Source organism: Cephus cinctus, unplaced genomic scaffold, assembly GCF_000341935.2.
Source record: "Cephus cinctus unplaced genomic scaffold, Ccin1 Ccin1_scaffold0189, whole genome shotgun sequence".
Lineage (NCBI taxonomy): Eukaryota > Metazoa > Arthropoda > Insecta > Hymenoptera > Cephidae > Cephus > Cephus cinctus.
This window is the reverse complement of record NW_014332911.1, coordinates 394,092-402,671: the sequence shown is the minus strand read 5'-3', so window position 1 is coordinate 402,671 and position 8,580 is coordinate 394,092. Positions and strand designations below refer to the sequence as shown.

At 46.1% G+C, this 8,580-nt stretch overlaps 1 protein-coding gene across 4 annotated transcripts in view; it reads left to right on the top strand.

Annotated features, from left to right (window-relative positions):
* Positions 1-8,580, top strand: part of LOC107264690 (zinc finger homeobox protein 4) — a 64,155-nt gene that overhangs the window by 52,279 nt on the left and 3,296 nt on the right. The gene's annotated exons all lie outside the window — the stretch shown is intronic.

Here is an 8,580-nt window from a genome sequence, read left to right as displayed (position 1 = left end):
TCCTTCCCATCCCTCTACGGCCATTTTCATTCCCGCCTCGTTTCTCCTGTGACTTTTTTATTCCCTCCTCTCTAGCTCCATACGGCTCCGCGTGGTCCTACGGTCCACAATCTTCTTCCTCTAACCTTCCATATTCCATCCCTTTACTTTTCTGAATCCCCGTAGCAATGATCCAGGGCTAATATCGAGACTCTTCCTTCACTCCGTAATATTCGTGTTTACAAGCTCTGTGATTTACAAGGAACGAAGTGGCATAGTAAATGCACGCAGGACAGCGGGTTCCAGGTGCCTCTCGACTGTCTACCAGGAATCAAACGGGCGACCTTAAATTAAACCGTCGTATAATTCACGTCGAGCGGAGCGACGTCCGCCTGGCGTCGCATACAAATTACGAAAATTCGTAAGGTCGTTACGTGAAACAAAAGCTAAAAATAGGAAGTTCGTATGCAGCGAGTGCACCGACTTTTCATGAGTCTCTGGCTACACCCCTCCGTGGCCCCTCACTGTCCCTCGGTCCCATTGGTATATACACGCATGCGTAGGACAGACACTTGGATACCGTGTACCGTGGGATTAATCATAAATCAGCCTATTTATAGCAGCCATTCAAGATCGAACGATTCGGTTAGAATTTAATGACTATCTATAGGTATACCCGTACTGCGATCGGTATGCGCTTACTTATTACGCTGCTGATTTCTCACGAAATCCTTGAGGAGTAAACAAAGAGAAATAACAGAAACACCGTAAAATCCTGGACACAAATCACGAAGTCCTCCCGGTGTACCTGCACCCTTCCTGGAAGCCAATTAAAAAATCAGTAATCCAGGACTCATTGCGAGTCGCGGGAACATCTTTGCATGACAATATGAAATTTTCGGGTTTTTCCCTTTGATATAATAAAAAAAAAAAGTTAGCGGTATCTTCGTAATACTTTTTAATTATATTAAATAATTCATATTATGGAAATTAAAGAGATTTGTTTGATAAGAGTCAGAGGCTAATGACTAATTAGTCGAGGTACGTAATACCAGGAAGTAAGAAGCAGGTCTCACAGCCCTCTGAAATTAGGGTATAATTAATGAAGCCTGCTCGCGTTGAATTTAAGGGGTGTAAACGAGTTGAATCCGCGAAGAGTAAAAGAGTAGGAGGAGGTCGTGAGGGCAACCTGTTGCGCGAACCTGCAAGGGTGGTGCAGCTATCAGAGGAAGGCCGAAGGGTCTTTTGCCGGAGTGGTAGGCCAGCAGAAGAAGGGGTGGCCCTTGATGCTGTGAGCTGGCAATTAAGCCATCAGCCGTTAATGAATGAACTCGCTGGAAGCTCCGGGCGCACCCCGAGCCAACCCCATTAGCTAACTAACCCCGAGTTATTTGCATGTCGACTCCCCGAGGGGGAGCGCCGAGATTCGTCGAGACAATTATGGGACTTTACGGTCAGGTGCTTAAAGGCTTAAGGGTAATAATAACGAGCCCTTAAAGAACCCCATAAATTTACCTAAAACTGATTTTTCATTCCCTTATCATTTTCGTATATACAGATCATCGCTCTTATTCTGAACGGAAGTAAAAATTTACTCAGAGTCCCCACAATTTAAGTGCCCCTCTCCATAAGGGAAAACAAGGGCTCTGTACTTTGCTAGGTGACGGACCGTTTCCGGTGCGAGGTTAAGGAGCGTTTAATTAGTACAAGTCCTCCTTAATGGGGCCCTACCATGAGACCCCATCGTGACGATCAGGCCCATCGCCGAACCGAGAGGGGCCCGAGAAGGGCGTTGCTCCCTCCTGTCTCTTCGTTCACACTCATATGGGCCCCATGCACGTGGTCGATGCTTAAAGACCTTAAGACGTAAACTACGGTCGCACGAAGCGATGAGATAGTCAAGCTTCTTGACTCTGAGAGTTTAGTGGTTTTACTATCTCGCACAAAGATCGGACGACGTCTAGTGTTTACCCATTTCGAGAACAACATTTTCAGGTGAAACGGTACAATTTTCTAGATCATCCTCTCTTACTTACTGCTAGAGCTCCGTGTAAAAGAAATACCAATCGTGGATATGGATCCAGAAGTAAATTCTACGGCGACACTAAATTGGCCGGCAGTCCAGATAGAAAATTTGACGAGCGTGGAAAAAAAGTTTTCTTCTTTTATTTTCTCCTTGAAACGATTTAGCTCGCTGTATGGCCATGTCGAAAAATAAAGAGAAAGAGCGAAATTGATCACTGCGGCCAGTGTGCGATCTCGTGGCGATGGACTCTCGGCCGGGCAGGAAAGGATCGCGTGCCAGGACGCACTTTGTCCCCAGCGAACTCCTTATACTTTATCCAGTCCTTAGCGCGGAAACACTAATTTGTTGATTACTTTAATGACTGTATGACTGTCAGGCCGCATAAAATGAATCAGTCTCTTGATTTATTCACCGGAGTGACGACTTTGATACTTCCCGATAAGAATGATCATATATAACTGATGTGGAAAATCGGCAAAAGAATAATTACGCGGTTCTCTCGATGTGTAAATCAATAAGAGTATTCCTGGACGACCTTTACCCTTAAGTAATATATAAATATATATAGTGATAGCGAGACCCGACAGACACAGCCATCAACTTCATCTAACAATCTAAATTACACGTACAAGTCTCTATCCGTCTATAAGGTTTCTTAATCCTCCTGGAAACACTAACGCCCTACTTTCCTTCTCATGCTCGGCTACCACTCTCTGCCACTAATTGCTCTCATCACGTACCCCTGTGACCAGTCTTGACCAATCAGGCGCGCCGACTGCTTGGCTCCAGAGGAAATCCAGGCTAAACTTGTGATTTTAGAGGCCACAGGGAAGACCCTGAAATGCGCCGAGGCTTTCGATTCCTTCTAGTTCGCTCTGGCTTACATTTACGTCGCTCTGTGTGTCTGCATGCCCGTTGCACGACTGTATACGTAGATACGATCGTAGCGTCCCCACCTTCGGCTCATTTGCATTTGACACCTCGAAAGTAGCCTCGTTTTCAGCCCGTTTCAAGTACATTTTCAGTCCGTCTCCAGCTGGCACCCTTTTACGATACACCTCGGCCGGTTACGTTCTCCATTTTATGTGACTGCTCTATCCGATTGATCCGACTTGCTTCCCCAGGGATTGTCTTATCCCGATCAGCTGATCACATTTGGAATATCTGGGACCCGGGAACGAGGAGTGCAGAAAGTAATGACGTTTGGAAGCAATGAAAAGAATTATGGGGATGAAAAGTTTAGAATATTTTAATCCGTAATTCCTTTATTAGGGTGTTTAGAGCTCAGAGTCGCTGGCTTCTTTTCATTGGAGCGTAATGCTCGCCATTGTAAATATTAATGCAGGGAAGTTGGTCCAAGGAAAAATATTTGAATAATAATTACAAAGCCACCCTACCCTCGGCCTCTTGTTACGCTCTCCTGTAAGAGTCGCCCGATTACACGGAGCAGAGTGGCCATGGGGGAGAGAACAAGAGGAGCGGAAGGGAAGAAACAATATAAGATGGACGTGAAACGCAGCAAGGGTCGCTGAGAATTTTCCAATTAGAAGGCAGACCGAGCCGCAAACAATACCGGCATAAGAACTTCCTATAAACTCGTCCCCGTCTTGGATTTTAATATCTGGGGAATGTGATAACTGGGAAATCTTGTCAGTATCCAAGAATCTGTATGTTTCTCTGGCGTCTATCGGGATTAATGAAGAAACGTCAAAACTAGAGAGAATAAATGATACAGGGTCATCCTTAAGCTGACAATCGTGTCGGAGGGTGCGGAAAGTCGACGATAACCCTGAACACACGAAACTGGTATATGAATATATATGTATGTACAGTATCCAGGGTGAAGCTCTTCAGAGCAAAGATTCGATTCCCGTTGCGTCAGATCTGAGTAACAAGCTGGCAACTCTGTGGTTGGGGGCGAACCTCAACCCCCTTTGGTAAACCAGCCACCCTTCGGTTTCCTTAACGATGTGCCAACAAAATACAGGCTGAAGATAAAGAACAGCCAGAAGAACGTAAGCAGATCGCAGCTAGGGGATGAAATTTCCTCGGTAAGGCATATCCGATGTGGAAAATGGCAAAAGGTAAAAATAACGAGAAGAAGAAAGATAAAGATAAAGAGAAAGAAACTTGACTCATCCTTAGCAACCCTCGTCGGCCCTTCCTCTCTCTCTCTCTCTCTCTCTCTCTCTAACCTCAGAGTAACCTTAGTACTCTTTTTTATAGCAACCAAGCCTTTTTTTAACTCTCCCTCCAACCCTCCCGAACTTTACGTCCGCAAGCTTTAATTATCCGGCTGACAATTATTTTTAACGACTCAACGATATCCTAACGAGGCCCAATCGTTGCTCTCGAGTAGATTTTTCAAAGGACTCCGAGTGCCCTGAACTTACCCCCCATCTTATCAATCAAGAGAGAAGCTCGAACAATAACAGGTCAAATAAAGTGAAAAAGTCTCCCATGCCCAGCAGTCCCAGGGAGGATATGGAGGATATGGAGGATACGGAGGATACGGAGGATACGGAGAAGGGCCCGAACAATTACTGGTCCCGTAATGGTGTAATTAGGTGGCAGCGTGATACGCCGAGGACTTCCCACGTCCGGCGCGCCCAGCGCGCCCAGCTCATTAAATCGTCATTTTATAATCGGCGATTCGTCGTCCCGAACCAGAGCACGGTTTACGCGCGTATCATTTGATTGACGTCGGGCTCCTACTTATTCTCTCTCCTATCCCCCTTTTATTTCAGCCGAGCAACACTCGTCTCCACGTATGTAGACTCGGCCTGGTGTGCGCGCGTCTGTCGCTCTCGGCGCATTTAAATCATTAAAGATCCTAACCGACGTACGTAGATATGTATGGGGAACGGGATGGACGGACGGACGAACAACACCGTATTAATGGGATAATCGAGCTCTCGGATTTGAGGGGAGGGGTGATAATGATTTTATAGTCAGCTGAACTGACCGGCCGAAGGACGAGGGGTCTAGCAGGAGGGGGGGTCGAAGGGGGTCGAAGGGGGGCGCAAGGGACGCAAGGGACGCAAGGGGTAGTGGGGCGCTGAGACAATTGCCTCGATAATACGGGCCTTCCTGCCTGGCACCCGCTGATACCGACGTCGAATCAACTGCCAGTGACGATCAAGAGTCCATCGCGACGACGAAAAATATTTCCATCCGCTGATAACCCATTGCGGTTATCATTATAATCGTTCTACCGTCTCTACTGCAGCTTTATGGGAAGTTTATCGGCGGGGCGCCCTTGACAATTGGATCCTCTACGTCGGACCGATAGGTCAGCATCCTTAAGGTTTTTAAGCCGAGATGAAGATCTGGGATAGGACGTGGTTGGGTCGCAGGATCCGAAAGGTATTTCCATTTTGTATGGTAAAACAGCCAGTGGATGGGCTCGGTGTCATTTTGATAGCTCGTAAAAAGTCTCTTCTTAATTTCGTCATTCAATTCTAAGGCTGGTCCCACCTTAGAGTAATTCTAGAATGACCTAACGGATGTTCATCTCGTTCCATCGCGCGTGAGATGCGCATCTCTTTAATTCCCGATGAATAGTAAACGATTGAACGCTTCGACCTGGAGAATTTAGAAGGCACGTAGGCGGTTTCACTTGGGAAGCCTCGATTTTAAGGCTCCACGTAATCACTGATATAGACTCGTCGAGGGAATCGACCGAAGATCTCAATAAAAGACGCGTGAATCAGGACCAGCGAGTGACGCTCTTTTATGTCTTTCACTAACTATTTCACAGATACAAATTGAAATTGATGAAATTCATCGATTTCAGTGCCGTTGAAGTTTCGACATTTCTATGCTAAGGAGGTGTCGCCCCCCTTGTCTGATACGGTCCTGTCATCGACTATGTAGAGACTATAGCAGCAGTCTGGGTAATCTGGAGAATCCAGGATGCAGGAGAAAGACACACCTGGACATGATTCCCTTGTCTCTGGAGGTTCCAGTGGACGAAAGGTGGGCTGAGGGTCTGTCGGAGTATCTGTCGTCGGGCGTGCCGTAAATTACCACTGTTGAACGTTAAGAAAAGGAGAGAGCAAGAGAGCAAGAGAGCAAGAGACCAAGAGAGCAAGAGAGCGTAAGAGAGGGTGGTCGATGAAGCCGATGAGGAACGACGAGGTGGATCCGAGACTTCGCTAGATACAGTTGGCTGTGCCCGTCCTTTGCGTGCGCCGGATTGCACGAAAATAGCCCTGGGACACGTCAATAATTAATTAATGAAATTTATTGAAACGCCACAGGATTATCTTGTCCGATAGCTATTATATACACAGAGCCGAGGTATATCAGGTTGTGGATTTATCGAAGTGTAGGTAAAGAACTCGATTAGACTAGGAAATGAAACTTTCAAGACTCCATCGTTCTTTCAAGTTTCCATCTAATTATCTAATTATCTCCAAGTTCATTGGGGTACCAGGTACAGGACGTAGGGTCGAGTCGACGCAATTTAAATAAAACGAAGATTCACGCGAAATACTTAAAAGATCAGCCGTTCCCAGTTCTGGGACTTGGGTCCCCGAAGATCGGTTCTTTAGCTGGAAGACACGGTGGATTCTCCTTCTTTCTCTTGGGGACGTGAAGATAACGAAATTAGCTCCGTACTAATTTATTTCCTAATTCACCGGACGAGCGGAGGTGTGAAACAGCCGTTTCGACTGGGGCCCGATAACGCTTGGATCAGGAGTATAAAAGGAGAGAAAAGAGAAGAGAGAGAGAGCGAGAGAGAAGCAGAGAGCGCGTTACCTGCAGGCGAGAAGGACGAGAATAAAGAAAGGAGAGATAATCGACGACGTCAGGAATGCACGCCCACGCTCGTAGCGTCTTTCCCGACATTCGTGTAAGTCCCAAGTGAGAAGAACGGACGGGGCCTCCTGCATACACCTGGAATGTGCAGTTGCATACTTTGCTGCATAGTTATGCATCGCAATGACAATCCTACCGCGCCGAGCCAATGACTCCTCGAGCGCAGAATGCCCATCGAATCGTTCGGCTGTTGCGCCTCGACTGCCGAGTGCCGAACAGTGGGTGGGTCCGAAAAATTTATAAATCATTAATTCGTTAGATATTCGATCGAATCGACCGTTCAATTGTTTCATGAAAAGCAAGCGAGGTGGAGCATTACCTAATTAACGAATTAGAAGGAGATTGTTGTCAGGCTCTATTAAAATTCCTCCACCTGGTATCGATGACACTTTTGGCTGGCCGATTGATTTCTTTTTTTTTTTGTCTCCACAACGAAATACAAGTTTATAGCTGGCTACGATATACAGACGTATAATTACTTACGGGGAGAGTTCGGTATTGGCTCTGACACGGAAACTCGCTCGTAAATTCCCGGCGAACAAATTTCCAGCATGTGTCGCGGCTATCTTTCGGACAGAGGTGCTCAAATAACAGCTCGAGCTAATTATGCGACTCGTGAAAAAAAATAAGATGGCCAGAAGCAGCGAGCATCGAATCGAATGAAATCAGAGAGTTCTTGAAGAACTGGTTACATTTAGCAGCAGCCATTCTGCGTGTCGAAATCATTACTTAGAATAAAGTACTGCAGGCTTCGTCCTGGGGAACTATTAATTAAGTCCTTTTATAATTAAGACAGGAAGAAAAGACAAAAATTAATGACCAACTAACGTATTGCCACTTTCTTTCTCATACGCATAGAAAAATCGATATATTTAAGAAAAGCGAGACCGAACCAAACGGGAACATGTAATAAAGGAATAATGATGGTCATCGACTAACGATTGAGAGCCTCTGAAGTTGGGAGCGGCCAGCTCTGCCAGCAATCAGGATCTCGTATGCAGTCACACATTGAAAGAAAAACACACATCGTACTGGGACCAAAGCACTACTATCTCAATCCGTACGCAAATGAACTCCTCTGGTCCCTAAGAGAAGAGTGGAAGAGTCTGTACGTTGAGATACACACTGTAGAGAGATGCGTGGACGTTTCGCACAGTGATACGGATGTGAGAAGAGCAAGGAGACAGTGAGAGAGAGAAAGAGAGAGAGAGAGAGAGAGAGAGAGAGAGAGAGAGAGAGAGAGAGAGAGAGAACTTATAGATAGATTATGGCAGTGATTGGGGCGGAGGGAAGCGAGATGGTTCGGACAAATCAAAGCCACTCAAAGAAATAACCAGAGCTCATTAAGAGTAATAAGCCCCTCTTGAGTCGGCCCGATTGTTTCAAGGGTGTCACACGAAACACGGATAGCTTCACTCTTCACTCTTCAGCCGCCAGCAGCAATGTTACGCATTTATACTCCTTCCTCATTATATTTATTTCGGCTACTCGTGGACGTTTACGTGAAGCTGCCAATGTCGTTTTGGTAATTCTTCATGAAACTATCTGCAAGTTTAATATTTCCTTAATATCCAAAAAATTGGAAAAATTTTCTCATAATTTAATAAGTCTCAATTCCAGCTTTATTGGGTTAGCGCGTCGTACGTGTATATCCGCATGTATAAGAGATAGAGAGAAAGAGTGAGGAGAGGTACGAACCGAGTAACATCCTCTCCTCTGATATTCCCGCCCCCCCCCCCCCCCCCCCCCCC